General features: G+C 43.5%; 1 long non-coding RNA gene across 1 annotated transcript; it reads left to right on the plus strand.

Annotated features, from left to right (window-relative positions):
• The first annotated feature begins 1435 nt into the window (after positions 1 to 1435).
• LOC121040815 (uncharacterized) lies at positions 1436 to 16642 on the plus strand. Its single transcript, XR_005795462.1, has 3 exons — positions 1436 to 1818; positions 7211 to 7296; positions 16004 to 16642. It is a non-coding gene; the product is annotated as an uncharacterized LOC121040815 (long non-coding RNA).
• The last annotated feature ends 1056 nt before the right edge of the window (positions 16643 to 17698 follow it).

Raw genomic sequence — 17698 nt, forward strand, 5'->3', positions numbered from 1 at the left:
TGTTATGTTGTGTGGGATTTTTATTGTTTTGCTTTGTGTTAGTGGGAATATCAATTTTTTATTTGCTTATTTTATTGAAGTATAGTCGACATACAATATTGCATTAGTTTCAGATGTACAACATAGTGATTTGATAACTCTATATGTTATGCTGTGTTCACCGCAAATGTATCTACCATCTGTCACCATACGCCATTATGATACCATTGACATATTCCCTATGCTGTACTTTTTATCCCCGTGACTTATTCATTCCATGACTGGAATACTGGCTCACAATTATTTGCAAGAAGCAGTCATGTGGGCACACATGGGGCAGAGGGGCTGGGGAAGGTGGCTTCTGCCTGGGCTCTCTGAACACATTCCTTTCTACATTGCATGTCAGAGAACAGGCCTCTGCTGTAAAAGGGGCCAACATATGTTTGGTAGACAGATAGCTTTCTTTCCCAGGCTTCAATGACATACATACATAGACTTTGTACAATTTTTAAGTAACTATGCATTAATAATTTCAACGAACATTCCACTTTTTACCTATAAGAGGTCTGACTGCAAGGAGTTTTTCAGAAACAACTTACTATCGTAAGGCCAGGGGTGGGGCTGTAATTTACTGAAATTATGGAGAAATCAGACAAATGTTAACTTGCATCCATGCTGAAGGAAACCACAGAGCCAAAAGATGCCTCAACAATCTCTGCGATCTTCCTCACTGCTCCAAATTAGGTCACACCTACAGTTCTCCCAATTGAGAGTCTCCCACGCTTTCTAAATGAAGACAGTAGAAAATGAAAAGGAGGGGTGCCTGGGTGGCTCAGTCAGTTGAGGTTGAGCCTCCAACTTCGGCTCAGGTTATGATCTTGCAGTGTGTGAGTTGGGGCCCCATATCGGGCTCACTAAGGTCAGATTGTCAGCGCAGAGTGCACTTGGGATCCTCTGTCCCCCTCTCTGTGCCCCTGCTCCACTTGCACTCTCCCAAAAATAAATAAATAAAAATGTTAAAAAAAAAAAAAGAAAAGGAAAAGGAAATCCCCAAAACTGTTTGATGCAACTCTAATATCCCTGCAGCTCTACACAATTTTTCTCTTACACAAACTACAATTATCAAGTGTTTAACTAATGTTTACGTAAAATCCTGGTGCCCTGCCTGCTTGGCATCTTCTAGATTCAACAAGGTATGCTATTTCAGAAGCGGATGATAGTTGCAAAAACTTACATTCCCCAACAGCTATGGATCGTAATACCTTCATCTCTGTGGTGCAAACCCTCTTTTTCTATGTGTAATTATGACTTCATTATAGGAAAGGAATGTTACAGCAAAGTCCCTCTCTCTCTGCAGAAGACAAACTGGGACTTCATGAGAGTCTGAAAATCTATTCAGTGTGCTCTCAGTGTAAGGAAGTAATTCGGATTTTAAGTGCAGAAGGTGTTAGAAACTTTCAGGTTGAAAATATCAGGTACATTTGTACATACCCTCAGGTGATTGCATTTAACAGTAAAGATACAAGAATAATAAAGAAACCTGGGAAACCTTTCTACCCTGAGTACTCTACAGTGACAGTCAATTCTCTTGTGGGATTTGAAACCCTCAAGAGAGGCAGCAGTCTACATTGGTAATGAGAGAAGGAGAAAAAAGGATTATGAGTCACGAGGAGAGTAGAATGTATACAGTAGGGGGGCGGTATGTCAGAGAAGCTTAAGTCTGAGGGTCTGCATTCTAGAACCATTGCTGGGTCAGCTTCTGGAGCTGCTTTCACATCTTGAGAGGGTTGAACAATATCTACCCAGAAGACTAGAAAATATATATGAATAACAGTGTTTGTAAGTTCAAGGTTTTTCTGTTTATGTCAATATACAGATCTTCCTCAACTTACAATGGGATTAGGTCCCAATGAGTCCACCATAAATTGAAAGTATTGTTAAGTCAAAAATGCATTTAATACAGGGGCGCCTGGGTGGCGCAGTCGGTTAAGCGTCCGACTTCAACCAGGTCACGATCTCACAGTCCGTGAGTTCGAGCCCCGCGTCGGGCTCTGGGCTGATGGCTCAGAGCCTGGAGCCTGTTTCCGATTCTGTGTCTCCCTCTCTCTCTGCCCCTCGCCCGTTCATGCTCTGTCTCTCTCTGTCCCAAAAATAAATAAACGTTGAAAAAAAAAATTTAAAAAAAAAAAAAATGCATTTAATACAAATAACCGGGGCGCCTGGGGCGCCTGGGTGGCGCAGTCGGTTAAGCGTCCGACTTCAGCCAGGTCACGATCTCGCGGTCCGTGAGTTCCAGCCCCGCGTCAGGCTCTGGGCTGATGGCTCAGAGCCTGGAGCCTGTTTCCGATTCTGTGTCTCCCTCTCTCTCTGCCCCTCCCCCGTTCATGCTCTGTCTCTCTCTGTCCCAAAAATAAATAAATGTTGAAAAAATTTAAAAAAAAAAGAAAAAAAAAATACAAATAACCTACCAAACATCACAGCTTAGTCTGGCCTACTTTAAACATGTTCAAAAGACTTACATTAGCCTACATTTGGGCAAAATCATCCAACACACAGCCTGTTTTGTAACAAAGTGTTGAATATCTTATGTAATTATTGAAAAACAGAATTGGTTGTTTACATTCATGATTGCTGACCACTGGGGAGCCTCAGCTAGCTGCACTGTCCAGCATCACAAGAGACTGTTGTACCACATCTCACTAGCCCAGAAAAAGATCAAAATTCAAAATTTGAAGTACAGTTTCTCCTGAATGCTTATGGCTTTTGTACGATCATAAAGTCAAAAACTCACAAGTAGAACCATTGTAAGCTGGGGACCATCTGTATTGATTTGAACCCTGTCATGACATCCCCCTACAATTATTACAGTTGCTGTGGTATTCATTTTTATTCAGCTAGCATTTTATTTTTTTTTTAATTTTTTTTAACGTTTATTTATTTTTGAGACAGAGAGAGACAGAGCATGAACGGGGGAGAGTCAGAGAGAGGGAGACACAGAATCTGAAACAGGCTCCAGGCTCTGAGCTGTCAGCACAGAGCCCGACGCGGGGCTCGAACTCACGGACAGCGAGATCATGACCTGAGCCGAAGTCGGCTGCTCAACCGACTGAGCCACCCAGGCGCCCCTCAGCTAGCATGTTAAATGCTAGATTTAAATGGTTAAATCTTTAAAAGATAGTGGTTTTTATTGATTTTTAAAATTTATAATTGTGGAACCAATACCTTGTCATGGAAAAACTAAAACTTTACAATAGGTTATAAAGAGGAAAGCAAAACTCTGCAGACCCATCCACTCCGCTACTACCCCTCATTTCCATTCCCCAGAGTTACTTGCTGCTATGGTTTCCTGGGAAGCCTTCAGAAATGTCATCTGTGTACTGATGTTCATTTTAACCTAATTTCCTCTGGATAAAACTGTAGTTTGGTTGGTCTTGAAATGGACCTCCACTGTGCATTTAGTCAATAGGACATTATCTGAAGGCACCAATTCTCCCAGAATAGCTTCCCCCACCATATTTGTCTTAGGCAAAATTGTGATGTGAACCAGTTGTCTTAGAAATGCTTCATTCCTCTGTCCTCTCCAAATGTCCCATCCTTTCTCAGGACAACCTGTGACCTTGTGTTGCCCCTCACCATGCCTCACTCAGACCACTTCTGCCCAAATACTGACCCACACTCAAAAAATCCTATACCTCATCAAGTCTTTCAATGCGATGCACAAATTAATACTGGATTTGAATGGAAGAGTTTTCTTTTATAGGTCACCTTTTCTAATGGATATCTCCATTTTAGAAAAAAATAACAGTTGACTCAGAAGAATAAGTGTGTAAGAGTGGAGTTTACCACTGATAGTCAATAAATATTTGTTATGTGGCTTCCAGGTGCCAGAGCACAGAGCTATTGGGCAGAAACTTCTAGATTGGAAGAAACCAATGTCTGCTATGAGTAAGATTCCTGGGCCTATTCCAGAAAGGCATAGCATGACTAAAGTGGTTAGTGAGGAGGAGAGAGAGGACACAATCCAACATAATAGTAACAGCCTCTCCATGAGTTGAAACTCATGGCTTCCCTTTGTTTTCAGTTCCTATCTTGTGGAAAATTTTGCTGTTTACACTCTGTCACAGAACAGATGGAACCATGATTTATGATTCACAATTTATGAGACTAATTTAATATTCTACCACACTTCATGCTCTATCACGTTTCCCACATTTGCAATATTTTTTTTTTTCTGGGAGAGTTGTCACACAAAGAACCCTGGGGTTTTGGGATGGGAGAGGTTGGAGACATTCTAAAATAGGGGAGCTGGTACTATTGCAGGGGGCATTCATGCTTCCAGCAAATATTTACTGAGTCCCTTCCTATGCCAGGCACTGCTCTAGGGACTGAGGATTTTATCAACAAGTCAGAGAGGTCTTTACTTTGTGAAAGAGAAAAATAATGAACAAGTAAATAAGAAAACACATAACAAGGTCATTTCTTTTTTTTTTAATTAAAAAAAAATTTTTTAAACGCTTATTTATTTTTGAGACAGAGAGAGACAGAGCATGAACGGGGGAGGGGCAGAGAGGAAGACACAGAATCGGAAACAGGCTCCAGGCTCTGAGCCATCAGCCCAGAGCCTGACACGGGGCTCGAACTCACAGACCGCGAGATCGTGACCTGAGCTGAAGTCGGACGCTTAACCGACTGAGCCACCCAGGCGCCCCAACAAAGTCATTTCATAGATGTGCTTTGAGGAAAATAAAATAGGGTAATGTTATAAAAAGAGACTGGAGGTGCATAACATTAAACAGGGCGGTCAAGGTCATCTCCAAAGGAGATGCCACTGAAATCAATGCCTAAATGATGGGAAGTAGCTAGTTTCTTCAAAATCACAAGGTAGTGTGTTCCAGGAGGGAACAGAAAGTACAAAGGTCATAGGCTGGGAAGAAGTTTGGAGAGCTCAAGATACAGAATCAAGGCCAATGTGGTTTTATATTCACCAACCCATGCTTACATCCTTCCTGCCCCTGTTTTCCATCCAGCCATCCATGCTGATGCCACTAGGGCCATCGGACAGGATGTTGGCTTTATGATCTGTGATGCATCAAATAAAATACTTCCTGGCTCTAATTCAGAAGCTTTAGTGTGGCTCTGGTGAAATCCCGTTTCCTACTTCGCATTATAGTTCACAAGAGGTCAACTAGCAGAGTGATTCCAATAGAATGTCAGCCTTGAAGCCTGGAGGAAAAACTCCAAACACGAACAGCAAAAGATCTTCAGTGGGTGGTAGCAGTGTTTTTCCTACAATTAAACTTGTTTGTAGGGAAAAGTCAAAATTGTTTCCTAGGTAAATCTGATGAAATCATCACAGCAAAGGCACCGTATATTCATGGCAACAAACTGTGTGAACTTTTATTCCCGTGTCTGTATGAAGAAGTAAACTATTTGGGTCGTAGTGAATGATCTTCATCAACACTATAAGTCCACCACATCTTGGTGAAATTTTTTTTTAACCTTTATTTATTTTTTTGAGACAGAGAGAGACAGAGCACGAATGGGGGAGGGTCAGAGAGAGGGAGACACAGAATCCGAAACAGGCTCCAGGCTCTGAGCTGTCAGCACAGAGCCTGACGCGGGGCTCAAACTCACAGACGGTGAGATCATGACCTGAGCCAAAGTCGGACGTTCAACCGACTGAGCCACCCAGGCGCCCCCTTGGTGAAATTTTTAAAGTCTTTGAAAACTGAATCTTTCTCATAACTTAGTTGGCAGGAATGCCTGACCTAAAATGATGTGAGGATGTGAGTTTACTTAAGATCTTTATTTATCACACTTAATGTCTATACTCATATGTATTCATTTAATGGCAGAGATATTAAAATGTTTATCATTTAATATGTTTAATAGCAGATATTGCTCTATACCCACTAGCAGTATAACATAATATACATACCATTTTACCTACATAAAGTAAGAAAAATTACGAATTCTAAAAAATATCTGGCACTTGGGGTGACTGGGTGGCCCAGTTGGTTAAACGTCGACATCAGTTCAGGTCATGATCTTACAGTTTGTGAGTTCGAGCCCCGCGTCAGGCTCTGTGCTGACAGCTCAGAGCCTGGAGCCTGCTTCAGATTCAGTCTCTCTCTCTCTCTCTCTCTCTCTCTCTCTCTCACTCTGCACCTCCCCTATTCGTGTTCTGTCTCTCAGTCTCTTTCTCTCTCTCTCAAAAATAAATAAACATTAAAAAATTTTAAAAATATATATCTGGCCCAAAGCTTGCAAGAGCAAACTTGCACTCATGAATCTCAGACTATTTTTATCATGTTAATATCAATATAACCTGCCAATGTTTTAAAAAGTGGTCGAAAGGAAAAAATGACCAGCTATTCAGTTCATATGCATGAAAGTGAACTAGGCTTAGCCTCTTCTACTGGTCTGTATTACGTGCATGGTAATTGCCCACTGAATTCTAAGCTGCACAAGAAAGAACCACAGTAAAGGCACAGTATATTCATGACAATGCACAGTGAACCTTTATCCTAACATCTGTGTGATGGAATAAACTATTTGGGTCTTGGTGCATCCTAGTAACTTTGTATGCCCAGCACGACGTGGATACTCAGTAAATACTTGTGGAATAGTTGCTTCGCTTTTGTTGGTTTCTTTTTATTTGAGAGAGAGAGAGAGAGAGAGAGAGAGAGAGAGAGAGCGCTCCAGCAGGGAAGAGGAGCAGAGGGAGAGAGAGACAATCTTAATCTTGACACAGGGCTCAGTCCCACAACCCTGGGATCATGACCTGAGCTGAAATCAAGAGCAGGATGCTCAACTGACTGAGTCACCCAGGCACCCCTGCTCCATTCTTAATACCTGGCCACCTGCTATCTTGAATGAAAACTACACACCAAATCCCATTGCCCTTTCTTCTGAGCTGCCTGCCACACCAAGGTCGGATGCCCTTCAAACAGATGTTTGCCATTCCTGAGACTTGCATGACTCTCTGAAGGCAAGAAGAAATAGGTTTTCTGCCAAAACCCAATTTATATTTTTGGGGAATCTGCTAATTTCCCTCCACACACCCTTTTTTCTTTTGCAAAGAAACGCTCAATTTAAAAGAGCCCCATGACTCTCTAATTCAGAGAAATACTTGGAATCATTAATAGTGTCTACCAACAACCCTAATGAATTTGAATCCATTTCCAAGCTCTTTCTGCATCTTTAGCCCTTTTTCCCTTGCTTCCTACAGCCTTCAAGACGCTTAACAATACATATTGGTCAAAAGCATCTATTTGATGATCATGTTTGTTCCTTCATTGACTGAGCCAAATGAAGGTGAGCAGAACCCACAGTCTTGCCAGTTTGCTGTCATGGCGGTTTCCCCCTCTAATAGCAGGCCCAGGAGAGGCCATCTCTGCCCACATAGTCTCCCAGAGGTGAAACACAATTGTCACTCCTTCCAGCTGAGGCAGACGGAGAGTGATGTCTGCCACAGCTCAGCTTGACAAAGAACTTGAGCTCAGCTCCGAAAGCCAGGGGCCAAGGCACCATGTGTGATAAAGAGAATGAAAGGACCACATTTGATATGTCTTATGATCTGTAAAATAGCACATCTGGGTGTTTATTTAAGCAATAACCAAAAGGGAAAATTGTAAGACATGTTAGGGCCTTGGAAAACATGACTCTTACTATACAGACTGTTAAGTGAGAGAAGTGACAGTAAATGGGATTGAGAAATGTTTTTAGGTTTAACAGTAAACATCTGCTGTGTTCTTGGCCTCTCACTTTGTCCTTGGTTTTTAAGTTAGAAAACACAGAAAAGCATTAAAAAAATAAACAATTCCTACCTCTTAAACATTAGCTGCAGTTACAGCCAATATCTTTATATTTCAAAAAAAAAATTGGGGCGCCTGGGTGGCGCAGTCGGTTAAGCGTCCGACTTCAGCCAGGTCACGATCTCGCGCTCCGTGAGTTCGAGCCCCGCGTCGGGCTCTGGGCTGGTGGCTCGGAGCCTGGAGCCTGTTTCCAATTCTGTGTCTCCCTCTCTCTCTGCCCCTCCCCCGTTCATGCTCTGTCTCTCTCTGTCCCAAAAATAAATAAAAACGTTGAAAAAAAAAATAAATAAATAAAAATAAAAAATATATATATATTTCAAAAAAAAAAAATTACGATAATTCGGAGTCTAGCCTGGAAAAACTCTGCGGAGGCCCCAACATGTCTTCATGTGAATGAAAACGCTGCTCATGGGTGTTCTGTATACATGTGTCAGGCACACAGAGTGCCCAGGAAGACCACCAAGGAAAGTTCCTACTGCACAAGGGCCCCAGGCCCCCAGAGAGCAAGGAAAAGCAAACTCTGGGGCTGACAATCAGAGAGTCCAAGACCCCAGACACTTGAACAATCCTGCTTCATTTCCTGAACCTCAACTTATTCTGTGTTTAAGGGTTCTTCCTCTAGGCCTCTAGCAAGCTAGTTATAAAACTGAATTTGTAATGCCCCCGATTTTGAATCCGAGAGACCACCAAGGAGCTGATACCGATGCAAACGCACAAGGGTTTATTTGCAAGCTCGAGCTTGGGCCCAAGTATACCCGACACAGCAGGGCAGGGACTTGGACCCCTAGGTGAAGAGGCATAGCAGTTTTATAGGGGCCAGTGGCCAATGAGATTGTAACACACACAGAAAGTTGCACAGTCATGTCAGTCCACACGCAGGTGGCCAATTGAATTACAATTTACCCTATAGTAACTGTTTGAACCAGCCTATCACTCTGGTCAGAATTGGTACACAAGTTTGGCGGGCAAAAGGCGGGGTTTACATTCTTTGGCAGTTAGGGGTTCCGCATTCCTATATGAGCTGGTTTCCAGTAAGGGTGTGCTCAGCAGCTTGACTAGGGTGGGGGAGTGTCTTATGCAATAAGTAGGTCATGTGGGGGTTATACATGAGATGGTGGGTGTAGCACAAAATGGAGTCAGTCTTGCTCTGTTTGTCCAGGGGTAGGGGATTTTTGTTAAATTCCTTGGGTCCCACAAATTAGCAAGGTAATATTTTGGCTCCAAGTTTGGTTGAAAGACCTGTCACTTTGGGAGACACTTTGATTGCCACTTTGCTTTGGAAAGAACTGTCATTCATGGTCAATCTCAGTGGGAGGAGCATGGTGCTTTCTGGATCCACCCAGCATGACAGGAGCCCTGCAGACGCAGCAGCCCCATCACAGAGAAGGGCATTAGAGCCAGAGCATAGCTACCTAGGTGGACACAGCAGCAGCATTAGCCATATGGAGACTATGGGAAAGAGGGAAAGCAGAGGGAAGGAGCGTAGCTTTTCCTGGCCACACACATGGATAGGTTGCAATAGTCCAAGAAGGCAGGAAAGAGCGGGCTGGTGCAGTGGGTGGGGTCACAATTCCTAGCTGCAATAATAAAATGGCAGTGGCAGGTTGGGTTCCACGTGTGACAGGGGCTGTTGTGATCTGTGCAGAAAAAGGTTTATTTGATGGGAAATTATTCTAAATCACTTTGCTTCTAATAAAATTTTCCAGAGCAGGAAGGCCACTGGCACCAAAAAGAGGTACTGATGTTTTCCGCATCTCTAATTCCAAGCCTATTGCTTAAATCCTATCGATTCAGCCGAGACTTCTGTGATGCCTACTGCCTGACCAGTGTGACATTTAGCAGAAGCTCAGTCAAACCCACACCTGGAAAGTTGGAACCAGCTCTGAAATATGATGGGATATAAGCATCCAGTAGCAACTAATGGGGGAATTATTGAAAGTAAGAAAGAGGAGTTCTCCAAACACGGACCATTATCTTCATGTCCCTTGGATATTTCTATTAAACTAACAAGAGCTGATCCAAAGATAATGACCCATCCTTTTCCCTGGGTACTTGATTGTTAGATCTGCAAATGGCCATCCTTTAAGCATAGAGAGGGTAGAGGGTAGGAGGTATGTGCCTGTGTGCGTGTGTGTGTGTGTGTGTGTGTGTGTGTGTGTGTGTACATTGTAGAACCAGGCATGAGACCAGGGAGTATGTACACACGCAGAGCATAAAGCCCCAAATTTGCCATCGACTCAAGCATATTGGATGTAGGAAGGTCAATGAATGAGGTCTGTATCAGAAATGTAGGCAAAAGAAGTGTTTAGAGGTCCAGAATATTTCCTTCCAGCCTATTCCAAATATTGTGATAGGAACAAGTATAGAATCTCTCTTCATAAAACAAGATAAATAAAGTGTTAGACACTGGGAAGCCCGGAGAGATGGACAGAATGCCCTGCTCCATGCTGCTATGCCCTATGTGGGAACCAGTGTGATAGAAGCCTAGAATGGACACAGGGGACTGAATGATGAGAGGCAGCAGGAGGGTGGGAGGCCATGCTTGGCAGAAAAGAATGAACATAAGGAAAAGAGACCACTGAGAAGGACATTGAATGATACCTTTGATCCCAGACTGCTCCCCGAAATCCCAGGTCTACCTGTAGGTCTGGTGCATCCCAACAGGACACATCATCAACTGATGGGTCTGGGACCTGTGACACTGGCTTCCATAAATCAGAGTATAATGGCTAAAACATTAGAAAGGAAAAAAAATTCTGCCACCAACAATGAACACACACACACACACACACACACACACACACACATACAGCACAAGACTTTATAATTTCCAGCATTTTACCAACACCCAAACGATACCAGTTTGGGCAATCTTTGACATGCATTTCTTTTCCAGAGATTTCCTGACAACTTAGGCCATTTTAAAGCAACTACCTGCCCTTGGCAGTAATTTGCAAACAATACTGATGTAATGATGGCCTCAGCTCCAGGCAGGGAAATGATCAGTTTCAGGGAGAGTCCCTGCTACCACCCGTGTGCCTCCTCTGAAGGACACCTGAATAGAAATGAAGAAGGTTTCATCTCTCTCTAACCTAAAGGTTCAGATGTAGGGTAAAGTCCTCTTCTGGAACGGAGTATTTTGATGTCCTAATCTATCCTGCAGAACAAACACATCCCTTTCCTTCTATTCGAGAATTAGATGGGCCTAGAGGGTCAAATGCTAAGTGAAATAGGAGAAATAAATCAAAGAAGGACAAATACCATATGATTTCACTCATATGTGAAATTTAAGCAATTTTAAAAAATGAACAAAGAAAAGATGGACAAACAAATAAACAAAACACTCTTAAATACAGAGAACAAATACGTAGATGCCAGAGGGGAGGTGGGTGAGGAGATGGGTGAATTAAAGGGGATTAAGAGTACATTTATCACGATGAACACTGAGCAATGTATTGAATTGGTGAATCGTTACATTGTACGCCTGAAATTAATATAACACTGTATGTTAGTTATGCTTTGATAATAATAATAATAATAATAATATAAATAATTTTAAAAGAAAATAAAGGAATTAGAAGACCAAAGGGCTCTTGGGTCTCTGCCAGTTACATTTGGGATTATAAAGGTAGAGGGACCACGTCCTGACATTCCTGGGAAATCCGCTCAGACTATCTTCACAACTCCATCCCAACCCACCTGTGTTCTGGAAGAGGGACAGCAAAACCCCTCTCCAGAGATTACATACCAGCTGAGACAAGCACCTGCTTTCACTGTTTCCACTGCCCCAGGAGCAGGCTCAAGAGATGCCTTCCTTGCCTACAATGCCAGAGAAGCCTGGACTAAAGCAGAATTGTCTTCTTGGTTAGACACTGGCCAATTAGTCACTGCCATGGTGCCTCAGCCCATACCCAAGACCCAACTGCAGTCAGCACTGACTAGTGAGTGCCCCAGGTCGCCTGGGGCAGAACAGAAACATGTGGACTAAGTTGTGCAGTGCACTCTCAGTACTGGGGGGAGATGTGCTCCCCAGAAAGTCAGCGGAGAAGAGCATCCAGGTAGAATTTTTTTTTTAAATCATTCACCCAACGGATGTTTCTCAGTCACTGTGCTGGGCCATAGAGATAGTGGTGAACTTGACAGATGGTCCCTGCCTTCACCTAGCTTACTATTTAAGCACAGGTTTGAGAATTTAACCAATCTGACTTCAAATTCAATTGCTTATCCTTGCAGAACCTCTTCAGGTGTAGAGTGAAGACAATAAAACCAACACAAAGGGTTATCACGAGGTTTAAATGAGATCACCCATGTGAAGTATTTGGCCAGCTGCCTTGCTCTGAGTAAATGGTAGCTATCATTAAGATGATTATTACATAGAGGCTGAAGCAGCCAGCCTCTAGGTCACACACTGGAAACTGAACACTGGACATCAGTGTATATGTATCTATGTATATTTATATGCGTATGTATCAGTGTGTATTTATCTGTGTATAAAGGGCCTCGAGCAGAAAACCAGACCCAGCATCTCTAAGGACGGCATGGTGGTTCCAAAGAGTGCAGCCCTGGAGCTCTCAGCTGAAGCTCAGCGTTGGCAATGCAGACAGAGCTGGGAGAAACCCAGCCACCATCACCACCACCGCCGCCGCTGCCGCCGAAGGCAGGCCATTGCCCCAGGCAGCAATAAAGGCTCCCCGAGGCCTTTTGTCAATTGCCCCCTGAACAGAAAATAAACATCTCCAAGGCTGCCATTCAGTGGACATCCTGTTTACATGGTGAGCGGGGATCTTGGTTGCTTTCCCTTTTTTCTTTTTAAAGGCTGTAATTATGTTTACCCAAGTCCAGCAGTAGGTGCCAGGAGGGCTGTGAGTTGATTTCCCTGGCTAACACTGCAGACGGCTGGCGGCAGCCCCACTGACCCCTGCATCCCGGGCAGAGAGCCAGCCCTACACGCACAGCAACACTCTCCCTACAAAGACAGGCATTCTGGCCTAGCTGGTTTCTTTCCATGCACACTGGGATACTCTGGATAATGGTCTAGCAAATGCCAAACTACGTCGGCGCCATGAACTTACTGGGTAGCTGAATTATGAAGGAAAGAGAAAGGTAAAAAGCTCTGTGGAAGGCTGCCTGTGTACCAGGCAGTGTACTGTATGCATTTCATAGACATTGTTTCAGATAACCCTGTACGATCCAGAGTTACGTATCATTATCCGACTTTACAGACGAAGAAACTAAAGCATAGATTAATTCGTTTGCGGGAGGTCACCCTGCTAGTAAATGTTAGAACTGGAATTTAAATCAGATCCATGAATCTCGGTACTCCATGTTCCTTCTACTCCAGGAGCAAAATAAAAAAAAAAAAAAAAAAAAAAAAAAAAAAGAATTAAATTTAAAATCATTATAGTTTTTTAAAAAATGTTTATTTATTTTTGAGAGAGAAAGAGATTGCATAGTCATGAGTGTGCACACAAGCAAGGGAGGGGCAGAGAGAGAGGGAGAATCCCCAGCAGGCTCCACGCTGGCAGCACAAAGCCCAATGCGGGGCTCGAACTCACGAACCCGGAGATCCATGACCTGAGCCAAGATCAAGAGTCAGATGCTTAACTGACTGAGCCACTCTGGTGCCCCTAGAATCATTATAGTCTTTTATGGAAGCCCAAATGAGTTGTTCTGACCCAGCAATTCCTGGGCTTTTTAATCCTTTTCCTTCCCACTATAACCGGGGTAACATATTGTCCAACACTAATCTGATGTATTCCAAATAATGCAGAGCTCCACTTCCAGTACGTGAGGCAGTATACACGGCTTACAGAACACCCTTCCCACTGTGAACTGTGATGAACTCTGGACAAAATAGAAAGAAAAAAAAAATGACTACTGTGGATTTCAGAAAGTAAACACTGGTAGGCAGGTTGTGGACGGAGAACTTGAAACTCGGAGAAGTGACCAACATGGGAGTTAGCTTCTTGGTTTTTGTTCAGTTAGTTTGGTTAATAAAACAGAACCCAGAGAGAAGGCCGGGAGAAAGGGAGTGGCCCGAGTTGTGGTATGAGTAAATGCACAACTCTGCTCACAGCTCATTTTCTCTGAAGCACTCCTATGACCCCTCTCAGCTTGTGTACACCCTGCTCCCTACTGGGAGATAGCACCCTGTTTCCCTAACTCTTCTTGAGGGGGTCTCAGGCAACCTCTAAGATGACCTCCAGTGACCCCTGCCCCCTCGTACCCACTCCTTGTATAATCCTGCCCCCTCAAGTGTGGGCTGGATTCAGTGACTCCCTTCCAGGTGTTGAATAGAGAAGCAATGGGATGTTACTTCCAAGACCAGGTTATGAAAGATCATGGCTTCTGTATTGGCCTCTCTCTATCTCTCTCTTTCATCCCTCACTCTTCCAGAAACAAGCTATCATGCTGTGAAAAGTCCTGTGAAGCCCATACGTCAAGGGACCGACATCTCTGGCTAGTGAGGGCCTGAAACCTGTCTACAGCTGTGTGAGTGAGCTTAAAAGTGGATCCTGCTCCCTCTGAGCCTTGAGTTGACTCCGGCCCCGACCAGCACCTTGACCGTAGCCTCCCAAGAGACAGGAAGTCAGAGGCACCCAGATAAGCCTCACCCTGCAGGTTCTGAACCCATAGAAGCTGTGAGATAATAAATGTTTGTTGTTTCCCACATCGGGCTCTGCACTGACAGTGTGGAGCCTGCTCCGTATTCTCTCCCTCTCCCTCTTTCTGCCACTCCCTTGCTTGCATGCGCTCCCTCTCTCTCTCTCCTTCTCGCTCTCAAAATAAATAAATAAACTTAAAAAAAATTTAATATTTTTTAAGAAAATAAAAAAAAGTAATAAAGAGAAAGGGGAGAACCAAGGCAGCTGCCTGCTACTGCTAACTAATCCTTGTAGGCCCCTGGTGAACCAACAGTAACCTCATGTTACAGCTCTAGAAATCTATAAAGTAAATGTTAAAAAGCTCAGCCTGCATTAAGGAGGGTACTTGTTGGGATGAGCACTGGGTGTTATGTGTAAGTGATGAATCCCTGATTTCTACTCCTGAAACCAATACTACACGATATGTTAAGTAACTTGAATTTAAATTAAAAAAAAAAAAAACAAACACAAAAAAGTTCAGCCTGCTTCCGAGATAGTTCCCAAGGGAGCAGCATTCAGTGTGGTTGCAAACTGACACAACTCAGACGGACCTGGCCCAGGGACCTGGCCCAGGGAAAGATGGCACTCTGACAACACAGTGAGGGAAGAAGTTGTGGCTGGGACAAAGCAGGGCTGGGCGTGCTGTGGCCCTCATCCTCAAGAAGGAGTGACCAGGAATTAGTAACATGGAGTATAATGTGACCCAGGTTAGGTGAGGAGAACTTGGGCTGGCGCCCACATGTAGGCATGTCTAATCCAGTGACAGCAGTGGCATCATTGTGACGCTAAGGATGAGTTCAATGGGAGATGTTCGCCTCGCTTTGGCTGATAATGAGAGGACAATATGCAGTCCGCTAGAGTGTAGGAGGCTGCCCCGGCTTGTCCAAATGTTGACCTGGGGTCATAAACAAGAAAAGAAACCGAGGAAGAACATGAACTGTATAGTCTGGCCCCAAATAAAGGATTATAATGAAACCTGCAGTTTGTAGGGGTACCAGAGGACCAGCTCTCACCCCAGGCATACCGGATGCGCACTTACAGCAACAGGGCAAGTTTGAGGCCCCACAGCACTATGGGATGGGAGGAGGTTCAGACTGTGCTCCTTGCAGTGGTAGGCTGAATCATGGCCCCCAAATATGTCTACGTCCTGGTCCCTGCAACCTGTGAATGTTATGTCATTATATGGCTGAAAGAACATCTCCTCTGAGATGGGGAGAATAATCCTGCATTATCCAGGTGGGCCCAGTGTAATCACAAGCGTCCTTATAAGAGGGAGGCAGGAAGGCTCAGAGTCAGAGAAGGCAATGTGATGATAGCAGAGTTTGGAGTGATACCCTTTGAGGGTGGAGAAGGGGTCACAGGCCAAGGATCACAGGCAGCCACAAGCTGAAAAAAGGTAAGAAAACCCATTCTCTCCTCAGAGTCTCCAGAAGGAACCAGCCCTGCCAACACCTTAGTGTTAGCATAGTGAAACTGATTTTGGAGCTCTCGAACTCCAGAACCGTAACACAATAGTAAATCTGTGTTGCTTTAAGCCACTAAATTTCTGGTAATTTGTTGCAGCAGCCACAGGAAACCAGTGCAGAGACCATCAGGAAATTGTCAAAGAACAGCAAGAAGTAAAGAGGATCGATTCCTGGAGCCAAACAGGATTGCAGGAAATAACAATAGCAAACCAGCAAAAATTCATGTTCCAGGGAACCCATATTTGAATTCTCGCCATTGTTCAAGCTGAAGATGATGAACCATCATTGCCTGTTTCCCTATTCATTATCCTGTCAACATCAAGAGCTGTTCCCAGAGAAGCTCTCAAATTCACCTTTTATTAAAGGCTACGAACGAATGAAAAAAAAAAAAAAAAAAAGAAACATACCAAATGGAATGAGCATCATCTATGCCAAATATCAGGTCTAATATTTGCTGTAGAAATTTTACTAGGGAGAATTTCAAATCAACACCAACCACTTCTTTCTCTGCTTAATTTCTTTTCTGTGATTTATAGATCAAATGTATACACACGAGTATACCAATGTGTGAAGCAAGTGGGCTTTCCTGAGGTTTACCTTATGGTACAGGTAAATATATAGAGTACTCTGCTCAGATTTGACTAGGTAAAAAAAATCCCAAACCTCTGTAGGTCAAAAAATAATCCAAATTCAAAAGTTAAGCAACAGATTTCCAACCATATATTTTCAGTCAATACATACTATATAACATATATTTATAGCTAATACGTTTGCTAATATATCTCTAGCTAATATATATTATGAAAAGCTTATCCAAATTATTAGAAAAACAATTAAATCTTATAGATAAATATATAGCCCATGACCAGATCATTCTTTAAAAGTAAAAACCCCAAGGGGTTCCTGGGTGGTTCAGTTGGTTAAGCGTCCTACTCCAGCTCAGGTCATGATCTCAGGGTTCATGAGTTTGGCCCCACGCATCTGGCTCTCCACTCTCAGGGCCAAGTGATACACTTTAAGGATCCTCTTGTCTCCCTCTGTCTCCCTCCCTCTGCCCTTCCCCAACTTGTCTTCTTATTCTCTCTCTCTCAAAAACAAACAAACAAACAAACAAACAAACATTAAAATGGATAATAATAAGCACAAAAAAGGGAAAACCCCAAAATAGAAAATATGTCATCCTTCTAGATTTCAAAGGACATGGTAAGTATGAAATAGAATACTATCAATTTCTTACATTTTCCAGTATCTATGAATTTATGCAGAACAGACAGGCACCTTAGCACACTGTCACCTCCTTGAAATATCGGTATTGTTTGCTTTTGTTTTAGACCGGTATAGATGTGCCTTTCGTGTCTTCTCTCGTTGTTCTCCTTATTTAAACAGGAATTAACTTTTCTGGTTTATTTACACACTCTTAGTTCCCAGGCCAGATATTTGTCTTTGGCTCTTAGCCCCACACTCACTATTCTATTCTGTGGAAGAAGTGCAAGCAGGAAGCCTGAAAATTCCCAGAGTTCCTTACAGCTAAATCCTCATTAGCCAATGGGAGGTGCCTGCACCTGATCAGCACTGGAAAGAAGGTCAGAACTATCCTGTTTCTTTCTGACAGCACCCTGGCTTTAGCAGCAGTGGCGGCTCCTGTGTAGCGTCAGCCCTGTGGTTCCAGTAGAATCAGTGACTGCGGTTCCAGCAGTGCTGACCGTGTTGCTCCAGCATTGGTCACAGCAAGGGGGAGGCTCATATGCTCCCAGGTACAGGAACAACCCCCTGAGCTCGCAGTAGAACACCC

Source organism: Herpailurus yagouaroundi, unplaced genomic scaffold (genome assembly GCF_014898765.1).
Source record: "Herpailurus yagouaroundi ecotype Mexico unplaced genomic scaffold, PumYag 182, whole genome shotgun sequence".
In the NCBI taxonomy this organism is placed as follows: domain Eukaryota; kingdom Metazoa; phylum Chordata; class Mammalia; order Carnivora; family Felidae; genus Herpailurus; species Herpailurus yagouaroundi.